Raw genomic sequence first — 26017 nt, 5'->3', positions numbered from 1 at the left:
GCAAATTCACCTTGAATAACACTATTATTTGCATAAACATTACAACCTAAGAAAATCAAAAGTATTTTCCTTCTAATAAAAGTTATCTTCATATTTTCCACAAGGAGCACATTAAAATATATGCATACAATGCAATATCAAAACTTAAATTCTTCTATGTTCTACCAGGATAGCTAAAGCATCTATTGAATAACCTAAGTTTCTATCAAAATTCTACTATAGAGGATGATAAAATTATAATATCTATAGTTTTTGCAATATTCCAGATCTCTTGAAGTCATAAATGCCATATATTGCAATTCACAAAGTACCTAGATGCTTATAGAAAGATAAATTGTGAAAAAATGGTGCTTGCTACTAAAAATATCAGAACGAATATAGAACCAAAAAAACCATAAACCGTACATGAAGGAAGCAACACCATCATCAAATTTGGCTTGGTACTGAAAATATCAAAGAGATTACAAAACCAAAACAACCCTAAACCATATATGAAGGAATAGAAAACCTAAAAACTTGTTGTGAAACAGAGAAATATTGACAAATTAAAACAACACAATAAATGCTATAAAACACTCTATAGATATATTTCATGATGAATGAAAGAACCCAAGATGTTTATAAGAATTTTTCAGTAGAAAACTCAAATCCCATAATGACATACTCATATTAGTACTTAATACCAATGAAGAATTTGATGTTTTACAATGATAATGACATTAACTGTAATTTAAAAGTTAGAAACATAAGGAAAAACCCAAAAGAAAAATACGCATCAAAATGATTAGGGAAACTACTTAGATTCTAAAATTGTAAGGCAAGAATTATTGGATGTAAATACCTAAAAAAGCCATGCAGTATATGTGTTGAGAATATGTATTTGGGGGATGATTTTTTTTTATTTTTCATGTGGTTTTATATTTATGAACACAATATTATTATTTTTAATATCCTTTAAAAAATTATATAAAATAAACAAAATTATTTATGTTCAAACATGAAAATACTTCATCTCTTAATTTCCTACTAAGGGATAAGGACTTGTATAATTTTTTAGTGGATATTAAACACTACTAAGATTTCACATTTACACTTTTACTCCTACATGTTAAAGCATTGGAGAAAACATAAATAATGGAAGGAAGTTACTAGAAATAGGTATATTTATTTCCATCTTGTTCCTATTCGTTTTTATCTAAATATTTACTTAAATTATGATGGACACTAACTAAATTGGTTATTTATGTGAGTATGATTTTTTGTCAAGGATTTTAATTTTGGCTAATTTTCGTATGAAGCTTAACAATGAAAAATCACTGCACAAATAATCATGGCATAAATATTAAGAACACATCCATAAATTACAACAACAAAAAATCTGAGGCAATTACCTACATGTCACAAAGGCTTGAATAATTCCTTCAACGCTATAATCCAATCAAATGTTTGAAAAACAAATCAATAATATTGAAAAATAAATATTTTTTTTTCGAAGTTAAATGTTATAACTTGCATTGATCAATGGTAAACTAATTGTCGTTAATAGACAAACCAATTGCTAAATTCTTGCCTTGGAGGGACTAACAAAAGTTGTATACATTTTTAACTCATATATTAATTATTTTTATAAATAATAATAATAATAATAATAATAATAATAATAATAATAATAATAATAATTTTAAATAAAATTATAGTTTAATTAAATTTCATGGTTTTTTCAATTTTAGTAATGTGAGATGTATTATGAAGTTTTTTTATACTTATCATGGGTTGATATCTATGAGAGCTTATTAAGTCATTTAATTTATGTGATTATACTCTTATATGATAATAATAAACAAAAATAGTTTTCTAAATATTTGTGAATTAAGATTGTTGAAGATAAAACAACTCCCTTTAAATCATATCTATGTTTCAAAATATTAGTCACACTACCAACATCCTTGACATTTATCTTAAGAAAAATTATACTGTAACAAAACTACAATGATGTCAAAATGTTTATTTTCATGCTTCTCGACCATAAAAATAAATTTTTTAAAAACAGTAAAAAATTCTTTTACCTTTCTACTATCCAATGGACCATATCAGATCTCAATGAATGTTAATCATCATCACCATCACTAAATCACAATGTTAGTATATTTAAGTTATAATACAAATTTTAAATATTATAATTAAATATATCTTCGATTTTATATTATAATTAATGTAAAAAAATTCATTAACTTCATAAAAATTTAAAATTAAAAAAAATAGAATATATCTCTATTAAGCCCTAATATACAAGAACTTTGTATATCTATCCATTACTTTGTGGGATCATAATGATTAAGGTGTAAGTTTTTTAATCATTTAATTGCACGTACAAAATAATAAGAAAATTTACATGTTAAGAGATTTAATACATATATGTAACCAATAAATGAAATCCATAAAGGTTTAAGATGATTCGTACTATTTACTGTTTTTAAATATTGTCATACACATATAAAATTATTTAATTTTTTCTTAATTATTGATTTTTAGCAATATAGATATTGTAGGAATTTACAGGGTAATTTCCTCAGATAGAACACCAAAGGAGACCGCTCACAAATAGATCATAGATCAATACACTAGTATTCTTGATGTGGTTAAAACCCTCAAAGAGGGAAATAGTCCATGGCTTGAGCCAACATGACCACTTCAGACAATTTATTAATAAAAGAAAGAAAATTTACATAAGCTTATCTCATGAAGGATCACCTTACAAATGACCCTCCATGCTCTTTAAATAGATATCATCGACCAATCGGGTGTTAAGCCACGGATCAAGTGTCAGTAATACCAAGGAGAGAATGAACCGTCGTATCACTGCATGTCTAGAACATATCATGAACATCGGAGTGTAAGTTACAAAAGTACATAGTAAAGAAACACACTTTACCTAACTCTACACTAGACCAAGTTATACTTAACTATTTCTTAATTGTCGGAATATCCTAACATCCCCCCTTAAGAACAACTTGCGATAGGATTGAAGGATGTAAAAATATGACACAATAGGGGAAGGAAGGAGGCATTAGAGCCTATCCCCCCTTAGTGAGAACTTCCTAAACTCCAACCACAAATCGAAGTTTAGTGAACTTCGCCTCTGTGAGAGCCTTTGTAAAGATATCTGCAACTTTATCATCAGTTGAACAATATTGCACTTCAAGAACATGCTCATGAATGAGCTTTATGATGAAGTGCATGTGTAGTTCAACATGTTTTTTGCGTTGATGTTGGACTAGATCTTTGCATAGTTTAATTGCACTTTGATTATCACACCAAAGTGTAGTCAAATGTTGTTGCTGAAAGCCAAACTCTGACAGTATCTAATGAAGCCATAGGGCTTCCTTACTAGCTTTTGCTGAAGAAAGAGAAATCGCACTTTGTTTCTTGCAATCCCATGTGATAGATCCAAAACCAAGAGTGAAGACATAACCTGCAGTAGACTTCCAATCATCAGGGTCACCAGCCCAATTGCAATTAGTGAAGCTAACCAACAGAGAAGATGCTTCTGCACTGTAGTGAATCCCAAATTGATCTGTACCTCGAACATAATGAAGTATTATTTTATCTTCTTTCCAATGACTTTCACGTGGGTTTTGCATAAACTGAGCAATAAGGCCAACAAGAAAGGAAAGTTCAAGACATGTATCTGTCAGATACAAAAGTTTTCCTCCAAGTTGACGGTATAAGGTAGCAACAACTTCAGGGGAAGTACAAGTGACTGAATGATCCAGATTTAAACAGGAACGCAATAGATTACAAAGATAACCATAAATACAGAGATGAAATAACCATAAACACAGAGATGTAGTGGAAATAATGCTTCATTTCATTAATGGAAAATACTGAAATATGCTTACAACCAGAAATGGAAATAAACCAGCTAGGGCGATGGTAGCTTATCTCTGAGGAGAGATGTGTGACTACATGCCTCTGAACTGTTCCGAACTGTATTACAATGAGGCTCGAAGGCCTATTTATTGTTGAGAAACAATGGAAAACCCTTCACATCCCAAAACCTAACACTAGAAGATGAAATGCCAAATTGTGGGCCCCATTTGGGTAAATTAGTACATCAATTTCCCGGGGTCGTAACTTTGGCATACGATCTCCATTTGACGCGTACGATAGCTCATTAGAAAGATCTATCTGAGTAATACCACTTTGGGAGGCAACATCGGTCCATCGACCCATGTTGCCCCAGATTCCCAAAAAAATGTCGTTTAGGGCCTCAAAACAGCTCCAGAAGTTCAGGACCCGAGAAACTGCTAAAAATAGTAAACTGTGCTACAATTTAGGAAACTGAAAAGACTGAAAGAGACAGTTGTGGGGGTCCAAATGGGTTGGTGGGTGGCCACCAACATCCACCTGGATCATTCCTCCCCCCTTAGGAAGAAATTGTCCCCATTGCGTTGAGTTCCTCCCTGAGATGAGGAAGCTTCTGTTGTGTTGGTTCTCTGGTGAGCTGTTCTCCAATCTCTGATGTGTCGAGAAATGGTGGAAAGCATGGTCGACGATGGTGCACATTGAATACTCGGTGCAATCGAAGGAATGGAGGAATGCTGTGCTTCAAAGCATTGTTGCCCATAGCCTTGGTACTGTTGTGAGGACCATGTCGGAGTGGTCAGAGCTTCTGATGGGCTCTTGTAAGGCATTCTTTCTGCAGATGTAACCAAACTTTGTTGCCCACTTGAAACTTATGTGGTACCCTTGTGGGTGAGGAGAAGTTGTTCCTGTGTTCTATCATGACCGTATTCCTTTGTTGTTGCTGCTGCGTGGAGGAACCCTTTGCAGGGGTCATGGATGTAGCAACGATATTTCCCTTATTTTGGGAGTGAACCAGACAGATGAATTTCCTGGTCTGTGATATGATCTTGCTGCCTTTCTTGGTAGTGATCAAGGATGTGGTAGTAGGTGGGGCTACCTCTGGTATCCTGTATAATGAATTATTTAAAGAAATAATGACAGCACGAGGCCTTGACTCATAAACAGCATGTCGTCTCCACAAGTATGGCTGGCCTAATAGTACATCACAAACATCCAGAGGTGTAACATCACACAATACCTCGTCTGTGAAGGGTTTGATGCTGTAGGGAAGACGGCACTGCTGGCAAACTTTGAGATCTCGTCCTTCATGAAGCCACCCGATACTGTACGGTTGTGGGTGTGGTGTAGTCGGTAGGCCCAACCGCTTCACGACCTCTGCTGAAACGAGGTTCTTTTGGCTGCCACTCTCGACAATGAATCGTAGCGGCGAACCCTTCACCCACATCTGTGAGTGGAAAAGACGCTCCCCCTCTTCTGGATTTTTGGGCTCATCTTTCTGGATCTTGGCGGTGGCAACAGTGGCGCTGGGATCCACATCAATGATCTGCTTCCCTTTGCCATTCCCCTTGTCGGGTTCTGGCTCAGGATCGGAACATGCATCTGATTCGGAAGCCTTCAACTCGGCCACCAGCGACTGATTTGTCCGACACTCACTTGTGTTATGAGTGGGACTCTTGTGGAACTCACACCACTTTCTTGTGTCCTTCTTCGGCTTCGTGGTGTTGTTCTTTTCTTGCGGCTTCGATGGGTTGTCTTGGGTCACCCCACCTTGGCTTTGTCCTTTGGGCTTCAGATTTGCAGATCCAAAGTCTCACTTCTTTTGTTTGAACTTTTGCTCGATTTTGACAGGGTATCGGTATGCTGTTTCAAGTGAGGAGATGTTCAAGAACCCCATCTCTTCCTGGATGTATCTATGTAGGCAGCCGCGGTATTTGAGTACCAGATGCAGCTCAGAATCTTTGATACCCAACTATGTGCGAAGGGTATGAAAAATGTTTGTGAACTCTGGCACACCTTGGTCTCGTCCCTGCTGCAGTGTGGTCCATTTGATGTATTTGTCCTCATAGCTTCCGACAGGGTAGTACTGCTCCTTGATGGCATCCCGAAAGTCATTCCAAGTGGGTGCGGCTGAAAATAGTGAGCCTGTACTTTCATCCTTCTGCTCGCAGTAGGTTTCCCACCAGTCCTTGACGTGGGGGGTTGCTTTGAGAAGAGCGAAAACAATCTTTTCCCGACTTGAAAATTCGTGAACAGAAAAATACCCATCTAGCAGATTTAACCATTTATCTACGACATCTGCGTCTATTTGACCCTCGAAGATGGGGATTTCAAAATTAACTTGTACCTTAAATGGTGTGGCATTTCCAGAGTCGCTGTTGGAAGCCGATGCGTCGCCTCTGGGTAGCCGCTGAAGGATCTGCGCAAAGCTATCCATCAACGCGTTCCTTTGCCGCTCGAGCGCTTCTTCGAGCAAGATTTTGATAGGATCTCCTGCCCCCTCGTCTTTCTTCTCATCCGCCATGGGAGGCCTTCGGGATTTATGAGGCTGGTCTTGTAAAGGTTCGACCAGTTCAGGCCCTAACTCCTTATATCCCGACCTTGTTGGGGACATGCAAAGAAAAACAGAGAAAAAGCAGACCGCTCTGATACCACTGATCCGGATTTAAACACTCACGCAATAGATTACAGAGATAACCATAAATACAGAGATGAAATAACCATAAACATAGAGATGCAGCGGAAATAATGCTTCATTTCATTAATGGAAAATACTGAAATATGCTTACAACCAGAAATGGAAATAAACCAGCTAGGGCGATGGTAGCTTATCTCTGAGGAGAGATGTGTGACTACATGCCTCTGAACTGTTCCGAACTGTATTACAATGAGGCTCGAAGGCCTATTTATTGTTGAGAAACAATGGAAAACCCTTCACATCCCGAAACCTAACACTAGAAGATGAAACGCCAAATTGCGGGCCTCGTTTGGGTAAATTGGTACATCAATTTCCTGGGGTCGTAACTTTGGCATACGATCTCCATTTGATGCGTACGATAGCTCGTTAGAAATATCTATCCGAGTACTACCACTTTGGGAGGCAACATCGGTCCATCGACCCATGTTGCCCCAGATTCCCAAAAAAATGTCGTTTAGGGCCTCAAAACAGCTCTGGAAGTTCAGGACCTGAAAAACTGCTAAAAATAGTAAATTGTGCTACAATTTAGGAAACTGAAAAGACTGAAAGAGACAGTTGTGGGGATCCAAATGGGTTGGTGGGTGGCCACCAACATCCACCTGGATCACTGAAAGTCTTACTCTAGACTAAAAGGGAGAAGGGGCTGGCTTACAGTCTTCCATGTCAAAATGGCGTAGAATATCATAAGAATACTTGGACTTGAAAAGGGAAATACATTCCTTGGATTGCAAGACTTGAAGACCAAGAAAATAATGCAAGTGTCCTATGTCTATCATTTCAAATTGCTTTTTAAGGCTGGACTTCACATGGTTTATAAGGTTGGTAACACTACCAGTAAGGATAATATCATCAACATAAAGAACAAGAGTGATAAGAGACTTACCCACTTTCTTTGTGTAGACAATATTATTAGAATGACACCTAGAAAAGTCAATATCTAAAAGAAAGCTATCCATTTTGGCATACCAACCTCGAGGGGCTTGCTTGAGACCATAAAGGGATTTCTTAATCCGACATACAAGGCTAGATTCTGTATGTATAAAGCTAGGAGGTTGTTCCATATAGATTTATTCATGCAAGTCCCCATGCAAGAAGGCAGAATTAACATCCATCTCATGGACTTCCCATTTGATAAAGGTAGCAAGGGAAAGAAAAAGGTGGATAGAGTTCATTTTGGCAACAGGGTAGAAGGTTTCAATATAGTCAATGCTTTCAACTTGTGAAAACCCTTAGCAACAAGACGAGATTTATGTTTATCAACTTTTCCATATAGTCCAAACATGGTTATGTAAAACCATTTGCATCTATTAAGTTTTTGCCCCTTTGGAAGAGGAACAAGATCCCATGTATCATTTTCCAATAGTGAATGATATTCTTCATTCATAGCCACATCCCAATCTGGATGGCCTGAAGCTTCTACAAAGGTGTTAGGATCATGGTTCACTGAAGCTTTCTCCAATAAGGAAGAGGCTTTATCGAACTGAGAACATGTACATCGTTGATCTATAGAATAAACTGCAAGAGCACCTGCTGCATCTCGAGTAGCACAGACCCATTTTGGAAGCTGAGGAGTTTAAGGAAGATCCTAAGAATGTGGGGGAGGATTGTCATCCTCGATGTCATCATCTGAGGAAGAAATGTTTTCAGAAGTAGAAGGGATAGAGAGAGGTGGCACATCTGCCAAACTAGGCTCATAGGATGATATATTTTCAACAAACTTTACATCTCTTCTAATGATAAAATTTTTGTAGTTAAGTGGAATAAGTCTATATCCATTGACATTTTCAGAATAGCCAACAAAAATACAATTTTCACTCTTAGGTTCTCAAGCTTTATGTTTCTCATCTGGAATATGGGCCCATGCTTCACTTCCAAAAACACGAAAGTGACTTACATCTAGTTTAATTTAGCTCCATTCTTCTGGAATGATATTCTTTAAAACCTTAGTAGCAGTGCGATTTACTATGTAATTCGCATAGTTAATTTCTTCTACCCAAAAACTAAGACTAATACCTTTAGATTGAGCATACAATTAGCCATTTCCTTTAAGGTGCAATTCTTCCTTTCAGCTACACCATTTTGTTCTGGAGTATATGGAACAATATGTTGAATTTGAATTCCATGCTTAGTGCAAAAGTTGATGAATTTGTTGTTAACATATTCTCTGCCATTATCAGATCTTAGCTTAAGAGTTTGATGTTCAGATTGTTTTTCAACAAAGGCCTTAAAGGCCAAGAACATGTTAAATACTTTACGCTTGAGTTTTAAGAAGTATACCCAAGTGTGTCTGGAGAAATCATCAATAAAAGTTAAGAAATACTTGTAGTCAGAGAATGAAACAACTAGAAGTGGACCACATAGATCACTATGCACAAGCTGTAAAGGGGTTGAGGTGTGCCAAGAGGCACGTTTTTCAAAACTATCTCAACGATGTTTTCTAAGTACACATCCATAACAAACACCATCTCTGAAAGATAGCATAGAAAGACCTGTCACCATATTTTCTTTACATAGATTTTGAAGGGAGTGATAATTTAAGTGACCAAATCGCTCATGCCAATGTTTGCTCAGTTCATCATTCTGAGCAACAAATACCGAGGGAAGAATTGATGACCCAAAGTTGTTAAATTTATACAACCTTGTAGAATTATCAGCAATGCTAGTAGCTAAAATCTGTTTAGGATCTCTTAGGTCCTTAATTACAACATCATGAGGTGAAAACTCAACAGTTTTACCTTCACCTAAATGAGTTATCTGATATACAAATAGAAGGTTGCAGGATAAGGTTGGAACACATAATACACCATTAAATTGACCATTGTCTAGATGAATAGTTCCAGTCCTTGCAACAGTAAGAGATCTATCATCACCAACATATATATTTTTGGTGTTACAATCATTTAAAGAAGAAAACATGGCTTTGTTTTTGGCCATGTGATAAGAAACTCCAGAATCAATGAGCCACTCATGAGAATGAGAAGAAGAAGATACATTTAGTGCATAACTAGACCGAGATGCTTGAAAACCACATGCAAAAAGTGCTATTCATGGAGATGAAACTGAAGTTGAAGAGTGCTCCAAATGGATGTTATGCTTCTTCATTGTTGCTTCCAAGGCTTCCATCTTCTTAAAGCATTTGGATTTTAAGTGGCCATCTCGATTACAAAAGTGACAATGTCTATCATTTTTCTTCCCTTTATTTTTATTTGCCTTATCATTTTGTTGAAATGATTTTTTCATTTTGAGATTGAAATTGGTACCTGTACTTGCATATGCAGATCCGCTTAAGAAGTATAAGAAGGAGATTGTGAAAGTGTTGGGTTGTGTTATATTCTTTCCATGACTAGCCCATGTAGTTAACCGGGGGGTTAGAAGGGTGCAGAACACCCCATTCATTGCGCTGATTCTGTAGCGAGGGGTGGGGGGGGGGGGTGGTCACAGGGGGATTGAGGTGTTTTTGGACCCTATGTTAGGTTGGGCAGACCCACCGATGGTTTTGTGCATGATTTTCGCACATGTTTTTTTGGATGCGATGGTTTTCGGTCCATGGTATTGGAGGCGATGGTTTTCAGTCCATGGTATTGGATGCTTCGACATGTATAAATATGTATTATAACATTGAAAGGAACATAATGAAAAATCAAGCTGGTAGTCTCGGTTTTCGGATCCAGGGGAAAATATCTATGTATTTGTGTTTTATGTGTTATGCTCTCGCATTGTTTATTTTCTGTGTTTTAGAATTTGTATGTAGGTAATTTCTGTACGGGTTTAAAACCTACATTTTGTATTAGAGCAGTTTTGGATTCAAGGGGATGCCTTTGTTGCTGAGGGGTTTCGCTCAGGCTTGTGGTATACCCTATTCAGTGGAAGATCTGCGAGATTGATTGTGGTGGTGAAAGAAGATGGCAAGCAGTGGAAAGATAGAGATCGAGAAATTTAATGGTTAGAGTTTTGAGTTGTCGAAACTCAAGATGGAGGATCTGTTGGTGGCTAAAGATTACTGGATCACAATAGATCGAGAACTAAACCAACGGGAGTGTCTGATGAAGAATGGAAGAAATTGGATTAGAAGGCAAAGAGCATAATACGATTGTGTGTCTCAGATTCAGTATTGTTGAATGTATCAAGGGAAGCTATGACTAAGGCTTTGTGGGACAAGTTAGGGACTTTGTACCAATCTAAGTCTCTGGTGAATAAACTGTTCCCGCAAAAAATACTGTATAACCTCAGGATGAAAGATGGAGACTCAATGACAAAGCATTTGAACACATTTAATACTGTGGTAAGTCAATTAGCATATGTTGATATTAAAATTTCAGATGAAGATAAGTGCATTATTTTGTTGTGTTCTCTACCAAATTCGTGGGACAGTCTGGTTATTGCAATAGGTAGCAATGCAACTGCCTTGCAATTTGATGAAATAGTCTCATCCTTTTTGACGGAGGAGATGAGATGGAAAAATATGGAGAGCCAGAATGGTGATGCCTTTTCTATATGAGGATGGTCCCAGAACAAAAACAAAAATAATTCATCGAGTGGGAGATCTAAATCTAGAGGGAGATCTAAATCTCCAGGAAAACCTGTAAAGGTGGTGTGCTGGAAATGCGGAAAGGAAGGACACTACAAAAGGGACTGTAAATCTAAAGCTCCCAACAAAGGAAAGGGATCTAACGAGGCTCCTTCTGCAGAGGAGAAAACCATCTCAGATGAAGGTGGGGTTGTGTACTTGGCTTCTTTAAGTACACATGTTGATCATGAGGCATGGTTGATTGACTCACGTGCATCGTTTCACTTCACTCCCCATAGAGAGTGGTTCTGCGAGTATGAGAAATACGATGGTGGTGATGTCTTCTTAGGGGATGATAGGAAGGCTAGAATCATTGGTCGCGGAAAAGTAAAGTTGAAGTTACAAGGTGGAAGGGTCAGAACACTTCCGGGTGTTCTGCATATTCTTGCATTGGCCAGAAATCTGATTTTTGTAAGCAAGCTAGATGATGCAAGTGTAAAAACAGTGTTCGAGAAGGATAACTGCAAAATGGTTCTGGGAGCACTGGTATTGATGCGGGGTGTTCTAATTGGAACTATATACAAGCTACAAGGTAGCACTGTTATTGATGGGTGTCTGGAGAGAATACCATGTTGTGGCATCAAAGGCTTGGACATATTGGAGAGAAGGGACATTGAATACTTCATGGTAAAGATATGGTAGAAAGTATGAGTAATAGCTCTCTGGATTTTGACTTCTGTGAAAATTGTGTATATGGGAAGCAGAATCAGGTGAGTTTCCCCTCTGGTAATAAGAGGGCGAAACAGATATTAGAACTTGTGCACAGTGATGTGTTTGGACCTATGAAGGTTCCATCACTGGGTAAGTCTGTGTACTATGCATCATTTATAGATGACTTCTCAAGGAATACATGGATATATTTCCTTACGAAGAAATCTGAAGCCTTTGACAGGTTTAAAGAATTTAAGGCTTTCGTGGAAAATCAGACAGAGAAGAAGATAATGTTGGCATTATGATACAAGTGTTGTCCTTGATGGCAAATCACACAGATGATAGATCATAGTGTAGCAAGTTAGTAGCAAAGAACTGATGATCAGACTACAAAGAATGAAGAAAGAAAAGCATATACACAGGTTCACTATATACCAGGTCATGTATAGACGCAGGTCCACTAATACCAAGTCGCATATATACGCAGGTTTGCTATATACCAAGTAGTGTATACACGTAGGTTCACTATATACAAAGGCGTGTATACACGCGGGATTGCTGATCAAAAGTCGTGTATGCGTATGCATGCACTTTCATGCACGGAAAAGCACGTACATTTGGGAAAGCTTATTTTTGGGTCTGTGGTATTTAGACCTATGGTTTTGGACCTTGGTATTGCGTCCGAAGTGTTGAACCTAGGTATTGGGTCCCTAGTATTTGTTCTATATGGTTTTGGACCATGGTATTGAGTAAGACCTAAGACTATAAAAGGAGAAGAAGATCATTAGGCAAAGGCTTCAGAAAATCTTGAATATCTGATGAAGTATGAGATCTAGTATGCAGGTTATGGGTTCATGATGCTTTGCTTGATCTGAGCTAAGGGGGAATCTCAGCGGTTGATGGAGAAAAAGATCTAAGGATAGATCAGGATCTAATGGCTTGAAATGGATCATCTCTATATGGTTTGATCTTGTTAAGTCTAGATCTGTATAATGACACATGTAATGTTCTGTAAATATTATGATCTGGGTATAACTCAAGTTTGGAATAGCTGCAAATCATGAACGAATATTTACAGATGTATATGCTAGTTGACTATGATAAAAGCATTTAAATATGCAGGTTAGATACATCTAAGTAGCGTATACCATATGAGCTATGATATTTGAAGTTACAGGTGGTTCTGGCTATTGATGAGTTCTGATGACTGTTTACTAGTGTTAGTATTTTGCATATTTAGTTTGGTTGATTGTGTTTAGCTTCATTGTTGATGGATGAGATCTATAATGGATCAGGATCATAATGACTTATCTTTATGTGATCTGATGGACTAGATTTGGTTGCTAACATAAGTATTATCATTGTATATGTAACGGTCTAGGTATGTCTGAAGTCAGGAAGTGCATTGAAGTTATAAGTAAGTAATTGATGACATATACGCTGCTTCACTTTGGTGAAGTTAGGTATACACGCTGGTTTGGCTCTTCCAAGTAGCATATGAACTTTGATGCATGATTTTTGAGGATACAATTAGATCTGAATGTTGTTGCAGAGTTCCGTGTTTTTCTCTGCGTTCTGGTGACTGTAGTTTGTTGACAAGGTTTCAGTGATTCAGTATTGGGTGATTCAGAGATTGATGATGCTAGTGTTGATTGATTGTGTGCTTCAATGATATTGATGGGTCCAGTATGAAAATTATATGAAACGTGGCCTTCAGATTATGCCGTTGTGCTTCAGGAGTATCCAGTCTGAAAATTTATAAAACGTGGTACCTGGAGGAAGAAAGAGAAGGTTGTAGCTTTCTGTAGGTCGACACCTATGTACTAGTACATCAGCTAGTACTACAACTGAGTGGGTGGTAGCTCCCTTCCAGTAGCAGCTGGAAAACGAGTGAAGGTTGGAGCATTCAGTAGGCCGACACCTATGTACTAGTAAAAGGATCTGCTAGTACAAGAGCTAAGGGGGTTGCAGCTCCCTTCCAGGAGAAGCTGGAGAATGAGAGAAGGTTGTATCCTTCTACAGGTAGAAGCCTGTGTACTGGTATAAGACTGCACTAGTACAGAAATATTGTAAAAAAAATATTCTTATTAAAAGAAGATAGAGACGACTTGCAGCAGGTGGTTTTCACCCACATTGGGTTTCCACCTTATATCATGGTGTTCGTGTGTGCTTCTTGTGTGTGATGATCTATTATGTTTTACTGCTCCTATTTACTATTCATATGGCTAATAATGTTCTTATGCACTCATTAAGGATCAACTAACTGAATCATAAGTTTACTGGATATACGCATGTTTCACTACACACAGTTGCGTATACACGCGGTTTTCCTTAACTGAAGTAGCGTATATGAATCATAATATGGAAATGAAAAAGTTATATTGATTTGATAACACTGATTCACCCCCCCCCCCCCCCCCCCCCCCCCCCCCATCTCAGTATTATTTCCAACAATTGTTATCAGAGTAGGTCCTTTGGTAGAAGCTTGATCGCTTGAAGGAGATCTATAGATCAGTGGGAAAGAATCTTAAGAAGAAAGCACCTAAGAAGAAGAAGACATCTTAGAAGAGCTATGACAGTGGGAGAATCGATTGGGGAATATGTGGAAGAAGCACTTCATATTCAGAATCACTTTAGAATGAAGATGAAAAAGCAAAAGAACTATCCAGTATGAATTTGTTATCCTCTGGTGATACATTTATCCATCCATTTGAAGATGATGAAAGTGATAGTGAAACAACTGAATTTTCTCTTATGGGTAAGCAAGAAAGATATCAAATAGAGGCAGAATTTAAAAGGCTTACAGACAAAATTAGAGATCAACAAGATCTATTGAACAAAAGGGAATTTGCCTTCAAAGAAGAAGCTACCAAATTAAAATCTTAACTAGAGGAAGGAAACAAGGTAAGGAAGTTATTCAAGGACAATGAAGATCAATGTGAAAAGTTGCAGGATGAAGTGACATCTTTAAGAAATGAAGTCAATGAAAGGAGCACGACAATCAAGAAACTCAGAGATAGATCCAGCTACTATGAAAGTCTTGAAGCTACGATCTTCTCGCTAAAGGAAGATCATGAAGAACCAAATAAATGGAATAAAGAACTGCTCCAAGCTCTTGAAAAACAAGAAAACAAAGTTCTTGAACTAAGACATTAGTTGGAAGAAGGAAGAAAAGTTGAAGAAAACATGAAGAAGCAGTATCATGAAAAGGAGGAGCAACATCAGGTTGAGGTAAATATTCTAAAAGATAACTTAGAAGAAAAGGATAAGCTCTTATGATTTCAAGATAGTACTAAGATCTTGGATGATATTCTTAGTAGTCAAAGGTCTCCTGCTATCAAAACTAGCCTTGGTTTTTATGAATCTGTTGAAGATGAATCTAGCTCACAAGGAGAGGCAAGGAACTCTAATGAGAAATCTAAAATAATCAACAAGCAGATGAGAGGACAACCCCATCAACAACCAAGGATAGAAATTATTCAAATAAAATCTTTTACTCCTCCGATGAATAATGTTGAATGCTATGTATGTCATAATCCTAGACATGTTGCAGCCAGATGTAGAAGAATAATGGTTCAAGAAAATCACACAAAGAGATCATCACGTTCCAGGTACTTTAAGGGATATTGCTTTGCTTGCAATATGTTTGGTCACAGAGCTGTTGATTGCTATAGAAGGAATATGAAACATGTAAAATGTTATGCATGTAACAATCTTGGACATACAGCAAAGGAATGCAGGAACAAAGTACGGGAACCATACCGAAAGGAGAAAACATCCTCACACTTGAAGATATGGAAGAAGATCGAAGTACAATCAAGAAAATGTGGCACAACACAATGTATAGACATAACAGACTCAGAGGGAATTGAAAGTGTGAAACTTCAGTGTTCTAAATCTCATACGCACGTTTCATGAAGAAAAGTCACGTATATATGCGAGTTAGACACTGCACAGTTGCATATATTTTAGTTTGAGGAAAAGCAGTGGGACATACTCAGGAGAAAGGGTCGGATATGATTCAGTCCATTATTTGATCTGTTTGATAATGGTTACAATCTACTGATGATGTGTGGAAATGTCTTGATACTTGTAAGATGTTTAAAAGTGTTTTTGATCCTAAATTAATGATGATGATGCCTTGAGACTTCTTGCTGATATATGCATGATCAGATTTGACAGTAAGCAAGATTGCACAGGTTTAGGCGGAGCATATGCCTTTAATAATGCATTGTTGGCATTATGGTTAGTAGTCCTTGGTGATGATGCTTATATGGCTAAATGATAAATCTTGTTATGGTTATGAGTTGTCCATGACAAAATCTCACATGATTCTTGGGATTACATAGTTGGTGTTCAGATCAGATTTGTAACACATATTTCATTAAATATGGAAGTACTCAGTGGATCTAGAATTTAGAACTTTAACTAAATTAAGTTTTTTCAAAATGAGGAATTAGAAAGTCACTTAATTAACTATTTTTAATGTAGATATTCACCATTTTTGTGTAAAAATTATCATTATAAACTTTATAAAACAAATTTATATAAACTTGCTAAAAAAATTATTTCACATTTTAATCTTGGATTCCTTACATTATCTATTTTAATATTTTTTATGGTTTATAGTAAAAAATAAGTTTGTTAAGGTTATTTTATGAAAATAATGATGCATATGTTACTATTATTAATCCATTTAATTATAATCTGATATAGTAAATATCATGTATGTGTTAAGTCATGATTATTACTAAGGCAGTGTTGGCACAATTTAAAAGTCTATCACCTTTGCAACACTAGTTATATTATGGTTGAAGATTAAAAAACCCTCAAAGATTATCGAGTTTATACTCGTATTAGAATTAAATTTCAAAATATTTGTGACGGTACCTACCTTTTTGATTGTTTAACTAAACAAAATTATGATGATATTGAAACACTTCTTTTAATGCTTTTTCAGCATAACAATAAAATTCGAAATAACTTTTAATAATATCTTTTTATCTCCTTATTTACCATGGTTGGTCTTAGTGGATGATAATCATCATTATCACCATCATAATTACATACTATTGTGGAAAGTTTGCACCATTTTAGAGTTGAGGAGAAAAACAAATTTAGGATCAAATCAAATGTTGAATGTGAGTAGTAGCATAATTTATTTTTATTTATTAGTTGTACGCTTATGTTAATAAAGAAGTTGATTGAGGCTCGATTTATGAATAATAGATTAATATGCAAGATATATATTAAGTATAAAGTTATTTAATGACAAATGAAATTTTTGGTAATGTGTCCAATATATACCATTATTTAGAACTTTAACTAGATTATATTTTTTGGAAATGAGGAATTAGAAAGTCACTTAGTTCACTAATTTTTATATAGATATTCACCATTTTTTGTGTAAAAATTATCATGATAAACTTTATAAAACAAATTTATATAAACTTGAAAAAGAAAATATTTCACATATTAATCTTGGATTCCTTACATTATCTATTTTAATATTTTTATGGTTTATATTAAAAAGATAAGTTTGTTATGGTTATTTTATGGAAATAATGATGTGTGTGTAACTATTATTAACTGATAATCCGATATAGTAAATATCATGTATATGTTGATTTACGATTATTACTAAAACAATGTTGGCACAATTTGAAATTCAAAATAACTTTTAGTAATATCTTTTTACCTTCTTATATACCATATTTGGTCTTAGTCGATGATAATCATTATTATCACCATCATCATTACATACTATTGTAAGAAGTTTGCACCATTTTAGAGTTAAGGAGAAAATATTTTTTTAGGATCAAATTAAATCTTGAATATAATTTATTTATATTTATTATTTGTACTTTCATGTAAGAAACGAAGTTGGTTGAGGCTTACTTAATGAATAATATATTAATATGCAAGCTATATATTAAGTATAAAGTTATTCAATGACAAATGATCATAGTAATGTGTCCAATATATACCATCATAGATCCATTTTAAGTGTAGATGTAGGGATCAAATTTCTTCAAGTGCAAACACATTTAGAGTGAAAGATACAATGTGTTATTTTTAATTGTTGAAACTATATTTTTGAATGCTAAATAGAGTATATATACGAACAAATAATAATTTTAACCATAAGAAACTTTTTTTTTATATATATAGATATATATGAAGTTGATATTGACATAAATTAGTTAACATAAATATTCAAATAGTTACTTTTAAAAAGTATAAGATTTAAACCTCTGATTCACACATTTTTTTTTACTTCTAATTACTTTACAAAATATTCTTTTTTTTTATATTTTTCTATTTAGAACATAATTTTTATTTTAAACGGGCACAGACGGATAGACAAACTTACACATCCCTGCATATTGGGCTGTAAAATGAGCCTCTCGTCTCAATTACTAATCATTTTAATGATTAAAATCAATCATGAATTAGAATAATAACAAAGTAGTACAATTTGATTATTTTCAAATACAACAAGAATGTTGGGTCCCTATAATAATAGTGATTACCCCATTACTATTGTAGTTATACCCCTTATTTATATTGTTGTGCCCCCATTACCCCCATATTGTTATTAATGTGGCCATAGAATCCCTCTATTGTTATTTTTGTGGCTTTATATTATTATTGTTAGGTCGGGTGGATTATATTGTGACTCCATAGACTCCTATATATAGAAAGGAGGTTTTGTCATTTGTATCATCGAAGAATTGTTCATTTATGTAATGTAAAGGAGGTTGCCCCCTTGAAGAGGCTGAATTCTAAGGTGTGGATCTCTCTTTTCTATCTTTTTGTGAGCTGCTTTCATAACGTTTGGTATCAGAGCTTTGGATTCTAGGGTTTCGCTGCTTCAAACAGGTCATCGTGGCATTTTAGCTATAACGTTTTTTCTATGATGTTTCAGAAGTCGCAAAAAAAACTCATTTGAGAAGAAGTCGCGCTGAACCTTGGGTCCGAATTTCAGAGCTTTTCGCGCGATATTTTCGGAGATATGATCTCAGGAAGTTGGTCTTTTTGCAGACTCCTGAATTACACTCAAAACAGGTGACCTGGGGAAAATCGTCATAACATTCTTTCTGAGCATCGGATTGAAGTTTCGTAAGAAGTTACAGAAAGAGGACGGACTGTAGTTTTCATTTATATATTTTTTAGAGTCAAAGGTTGAAACAGTGACACGGGGCACTTCATACAAGTTTGCTCTACGGAACTAGTCTATAATCAGGTCACTGTGGGAGATTCGACATAACGTTTTCTTGGAGAATCCAATTTGGTTCAGACTAGTGGCATTGGAAAGAGGACATAGAAGGCTACTACATGTCACAATTTCAGAACTGGATGATTCGAAATTACAGAGATACATCAGATTCAATATCAGGCTTCTACAAAGTAAAAAAAGGTGTGTAGTTTTTATTTTTTATTTTTGAATAAGCTTGGTTTGAAGGAATTCAAAGGGCACAGTAAAGAATTATTATCGGTAACTGATGCCCCGAGGAAAGAAAATGCAAAAACCTAGTAAGGAACCTGAAAGCTCTAGCATGACTCATGAAGAAAAGGAAGAAATGCTACATGATATATCAAAATTACAAGAACAAGTGCAACAAATGTCATGCTCACAAAAGATAACAGATGCTAAGATAAATGGCGTGGAATCTAAGATAAAGGGCATGGAAGCTAAGATGGATGATCTGAAGGCAGATTTGAGGACAGAGTTGAAGACAGACATGGCAGATTTGAAGGTAGATTTGACAAATTTTCTACAAGAAATACTTACTAATGGTGAAAAGGTTGTAAAGGAAACTCATGATGTGAACAAAAGAAATGTTAATCATGATTCCATAGACTCTAATGTTGGATCGAAGACCCACCATATTCCAAAAATCGATATGAGGACCTTTGATGGCAAGGATCCCGCCACATGGATACTACAGATGGAGCAGTTCTTCGATCTCAATAATGTGCAAAACACACAAAAGGTACGTATGGCAACTTTATATTTGGAACCAAATCAATTTGTATGGTATCAACGACTTTGCTCTCGTAAACAATTTATCACTTGGGCAATTTTTACGGAAGAATTGATAGCACATTATGAGGATACAAAAAGCAACACTTCTTTTAGCCAATTGATAAGTCTCAAACAAAAGGGTTCAATAATGGAGCACATTTAGGAGTTCCAAAAATTGAACATAAGGGTAAAAGATATTCCAGAGCAGCATAGGATTGATGTGTTCATAGGGTCTTTACAGGATAATATCCAACATGATGTTCGACTTTGGGAACCTGATTCATTAGAGAAGGCATTCAGGTTAGTAAGAAAAATGGAAAGCAAAATTATGGCAACCAGGAAGCATATCACTCACAACTATAAAGACGAAAGTGCAGTTGCCCCTAGTCTTCCACAACCTGTAAGGGTGACACCACAACAATTGGAAGAAAAAAGAGCAAAAGGGCTTTGTTATAGCTGTGATAGCAAATACACTAAAGGTCATAAGTGTGCTGAGAAGAAATTATTCTACATAGATTGTGAAGAGGAAGAAGAAAAGGAGCAAGAAAGGTCAAAAGAACAGGATATGTTCCAGGAACAAAGCCTAGATGAAGAACAAATAAATCCGACCATATCTTGTAATGCATTGGCGGGAATTACCACTCGTCAAACCATCAAGATAGAAGGAGAAATCAAGAAGAAAAAGGTTATAGTGTTGATTGATTCAGGAAGCACCCACAATTTTATTCATTGTAGGGTAGCAAAAGAATTGAATTGCTTCCTATATCCAGCACCAGAGTGTCAAGTGATGATTGCAAATGGAGGAACAATAAATTGCTCTGGAAAGTGCCATAATATCAAGCTATCCATGGGAGAATATGTATTGACTAGCCCAATGCTTTCCATTCCAATGGGAGGTGCTGATGTTGTACTAGGAGTCCAATGGCTACAATGCTTGGGTACAATAGCTTTTAATTTTCAAGAACTTTTCATCAAATTTTCTGTGGAAGGAAAGGAAGTTGAATTAAGGGGTATTGCAGGGAAACTAGGAAAGATAATCAGCTCTAACGGTATGACAAAGCTTCTAAAAAAGGAGCAAAGGGGTGTAATTGCACAATTATGTTCGCTAGATGTTTCCACATTATAATCATCTATTTCTCCAGATCTCCAAAAAGTCTTGGACAATCATTCCAAGGTATTTGAGACTCCCAAAGGTCTCCCACCTATGCGTGATCATGATCATGCTATTCATCTGATTCCAGGAAGTGTTCCTCCAAACATCAGGCCGTACAGATATCCCTATGTCCAAAAAAGTGAAATTGAACGTATGGTTGCAGAAATGCTAGAGGCTGGTATAATTCAACCGAGTCAAAGTTCTTTCTCTGCTCCAGTAGTATTGGTGCACAAGAAGGATGGATCATGGCGCATGTGTGCAGATTATAGGGAGCTCAACAAGCTCACTATTAAAGATAAGTTCCCCATTCCTGTCATTGATGAATTACTGGATGAATTGCATGGATCAATTTACTTCACCAAGTTGGATCTTCGTTCAGGATATCATCAAATCAGAATGAAGATTGAAGACATTCCGAAAACGGCATTTAGAACTCATGAGGGTCATTATGAATTTTTGGTCATGCCTTTTGGCCTTACCAATGCACCTTCAACATTTCAAGGTTTGATGAATTCAATTTTCAAACCATTCCTTAGAAAATTTGTGTTAGTATTTTTTGATGATATACTTATCTACAGCAAGTCTTGGAAGGATCATGTTGAACATGTTGACAGGGTGCTACAACTATTGGAAGAGAAACAATTATATGCCAAAAGATCCAAATGTTTCTTTGGAGTCCAGGAGGTGGAATATTTGGGTCATATTGTATCTCATGAAGGAGTTAAGGTAGACCCTACCAAAATTAAAGCCATTAAGGAATGGAAAATCCCCACATCCATAAAGCATTTGCATGGATTTCTTGGGTTGACAGGGTATTATCGCAAGTTTGTTAAGAATTATGGGAGAATAGCAGCACCTCTAACGACATTATTGAAGAAAGATGCATTTTCATGGACTCCGGAGCAACAAAGGCCTTTGAACATCTTAAAGAGGCAATGTGCCAAGCACCGGTCTTAGCTACACCAGACTTCACAAAAACCTTTATTGTGGAATGTGATGCTTCAGGAAATGGAATTGGTGTTGTTCTAATGCAAGATGAAAGACCCATTGCTTTTGAAAGTCGTCCAATCAAGGGAAAGTTTCTAAGCAAAGCTATTTATGAGAAGGAAATGTTGGCAATACTCCATGCACTTAAGAAATGGCGACCCTACCTAATGGGAAGACACTTCAAGGTAAAAACATATCATGATAGCCTTAAATACTTTTTAGAACAAAGATTATCCTCTGAAGAGCAACAAAAGTGGGTCACAAAGATGTTGGGTTATGACTTTGAAATCATCTACAAAAAAGGGAAGCAAAATGTGGTGGCAGATGCACTCTCAAGGAAGGATGAGGATGTTGAAGCATTGTTGTGCACTATTTCTATCATCCAACCAGATTGGATAAATGAAGCAAGGGAGGAATGGAAGAATGACGAAGAAGTGTGGGCACTTATTCGAAAGCTACAACAAGATTCCAGTACGTCTGATACATTTAGCTGGAAAAATGATTCGTTATGGTACAAAGATCGCTTATACCTCTGTAAGAATTCCCAGCTAAAACAAAAGATTCTTATGGAATTGCACACTTCTCCCTTAGGAGGGCACTCAAGATTTTAAAAAACTTACCACAGGGTTAAGAAGGAATTTTTTTGGGATGGCCTTAAATCAGATATTCAAAACTTTGTGGCAGAATGTTTGGTTTGCCAACAAAATAAAGTTGAAACAATTAAGACACAGGGTCTATTACAACCTTTATCCATTCCAAGCCAACATTGGGAGGAGGTATCAATGGATTTTATCACAGGTTTACCCAAGTCTGAGGGAAAGAGTGTCATCATGGTGGTAGTTGACAGACTTACCAAGTATGCACACTTTTGTGCATTATCACATCCATTTAAAGCAAGTATAGTTTCTACTGCATTTATGGAAACAATTCAAAAGCTACATGGAAACCCAAAGATTATTGTAAGTGACAGAGATCCCATTTTCACTGGAAATTTTTGGACACAATTATTTTATTGTCTTGGTACTCAGTTAGCTCATAGCTCATCTTGTCATCCTCAATCTGATGGGCAAACTGAGATAGTAAACAAATGTTTGGAAGGATATCTTCGTTGCTTTGTATCTGATAAACATACACAATGGGTCAAATGGTTGCCTCTGGCTGAATGATGGTATAACACTTCCTTTCATACAGCAACAAAAATGACCCCATTTATGGCACTTTATGGGTATCAACCACCATCCATCACATCATATTTAAGAGAAAATTCTAAGGTTCAGGCAGTGGAACATCACATCGAACATCAACAACAAGTCCTCCAACTCTTAAAGGATAACCTCGTGTTGGCACAGAATAGAATGAAACAACAGGCAGATCAACATCGCAGTGAAAGAAGTTTTGATGTAGGTGATTGGGTATTCCTACGGCTACAACCATATAAGCAAATGTCCCTCAAGCAAGCTAAGAAGGATAATAAATTATCACCAAAGTATTATGGTCCGTACAAGGTGTTGCAAAAGATTTGTACTATGGCATACAAATTGGAGCTTCCTGCAGCTTCTCGATTGCACCCAGTTTTCCATGTTTCATGCTTAAAGAAGGTTATAGGCGACAAGCTCCCAGTTCAAACAATATTGCCAGAACTTGACGAGGAAGGAAAAATTATATTGGAACCGGAAGCAGTTATAGAAACAAGAACTCGATAGCTACGAAATCGATCAATTTCAGAGTACCTTATCAAGTGGAAGAACTTATCCGCTGAAGATTCCACATGGGAGTATGAGAATTTTATGCAGAAGTATCTAGAACTACTCAAGCGTTGAGGACAACACTTTTTTGAAGGAGAGGGGCATGTTGGGTCCCTATAATACTAGTTATTACCCCATTACTATTGTAGTTATACCCCTTATTTATATTGTTGTGCCCCCATTACCCCCATATTGTTATTAATGTGGCCATAGAATCCCTCTATTGTTATTTTTGTGGCTTTATATTATCATTGTTAGGTCGGGTGGATTATATTGTGACTCCATAGACTCCTATATATAGAAAGGAGGTTTTGTCATTTGTATCATCGAAGAATTGTTCATTTATGTAATGTAAAGGAGGTTGCCCCCTCGAAGAGGCTGAATTCTAAGGCGTGGATCTCTCTTTTCTATCTTTTTGTGAGCTAGTTTCATAAATTAGTTAACATAAATCTTCAAATAGTTACTTTTGAAAAGTATAAGATTTAAACCTCTGATTCACACATTTTTTTTTACTTCTAATTACTTTACAAAATATTCTTTTTTTATATTTTTCTATTTAGAACATAATTTTTATTTTAAACGGGCACAGACGGATAGACAAACTTACACATCCCCGCATATTGGGCTATAAAATGAGCCTCTCGTCTCAATTACTAATCATTTTAATGATTAAAATCAATCATGAATTAGAATAGTAACAAAGTAGTACAATTTGATTATTTTTAAATACAACAAGAAAGAGAGAAAAATGATTAAGATATTTATTACACATGTTTAGTTTTTATCCCTGTAATGTTTAAGGATACTATATTGAAAAGAACATATTAACATTCATCTAAAACTTAAATTCCTTACATTATTTGTATTACCATTAACATTTATATTTATGTATTAAATTTGACCATGAATACTAGATTGTGTAAAAAAAATATTACCTATAAAGTTATTTAGCAATATATTAATATTGTTTTTCTTACTATTATTGACAATTTTAAATTGACACTAACTACTTTTCCTAAGTTGAGTACAAATTAATTATACTAGTATAATGTTGGCACCACTTCAAAATCTATAAGTAGAAATATTTTATAATTCTAGTTGTGTTGTTCAATGATCAAAATATTTTTTTTATAAATTAACGTGCAACAAAATAGGGAATTTGATTATATCAATTATAATAAGGAAAATTAAGGAAAACTCACCTCAAACATTATATCAAGCGTCTAGCATTTATTCATTAAGTGTTTAAATGGTTTATATTAAATAGAATACTAATTAGGTACCCCACTGTTGTTTTAATATAACAAGTTTAGAAGATGTTTTTAGGTGCATTATTGAATTTTATTATGCATATTTGATATGGTGAGAAGTCATGCTGGTCAAATAAAGCTTTGAAAACTTAAATATTTTATGGCATTGTCATGTAATTTGTATAACACATGATTACATTGAAATATTAAATAATATAAAACTCCTTCAAAAAAAATATGAAGAGAATATTTATACAACAAATATGGGAAAGTGTGTCTGAATGTATATTAATAGATCCTCCAAAAAAAAATTACATTTATGTATCATATAAACCTACTCTTAAGATATTCGCTCAAGTAGATCAAGAATGGCTTCTACACCATATTTATTTATCTTGGTCTTCTTGCAATGTTCTTTCTTTGGCATCCATGCCCACACTATGGTATTAATTGGAATAGAGCCAAGATCTTTGTCATCAGGATTTGGTACCTAATATTGCTCTAAAAATTTTCCATTGTATTTCCCTGACATAGGCTTCCACCAGTCAACCTTTACATGAAGATTCTCACTTTCATTATCCCTAAAGATATTTGAGATGGATTTTGCCATCCAAATCATCTCACCTACATCCTCATTTCCTGATCTAACTAGCAACATCTTTCCTTTCTCAACATCAATCATCGGATTGAATGTTGGCTTTGGCTTGTTGCATTTGGGTCCAACATATATTGGTTCATCTATCACATTATCAAAATATCCATCCATAATACTTGAGATTACTTGGAGTGCATTACGATCAACATCAACAATGTGCCTTGTCTTGGGCCAGAAATCCTCAGAAGACGAATCATTTCCATCTATTATTCTATGATCATTATAGATTCCATCTAATGTATCAAGAACTTTTTCCCAATACACCATTTTATTTTTCCATTCCTCTGTAACAATTGGTGAATCCTCATTCCCAATAGTGTCTTTCCACATTTTTATGTATGATGTTATCCCTTCCTTTAGCTCTTTTAAATAGACATCATTCTGTTTGGAAGCTAAGAAAGATGGCTTCCCTATGGGA

The sequence above is a fragment of the Pinus tabuliformis genome, chromosome 6, assembly GCF_031772625.1.
Source record: "Pinus tabuliformis cultivar Carrire ecotype Pingquan chromosome 6, CPIR1, whole genome shotgun sequence".
Classification (NCBI taxonomy): domain Eukaryota; kingdom Viridiplantae; phylum Streptophyta; class Pinopsida; order Pinales; family Pinaceae; genus Pinus; species Pinus tabuliformis.
The sequence above is the reverse complement of the archived record's forward strand: the minus strand, read 5'-3'. Positions refer to the sequence as shown.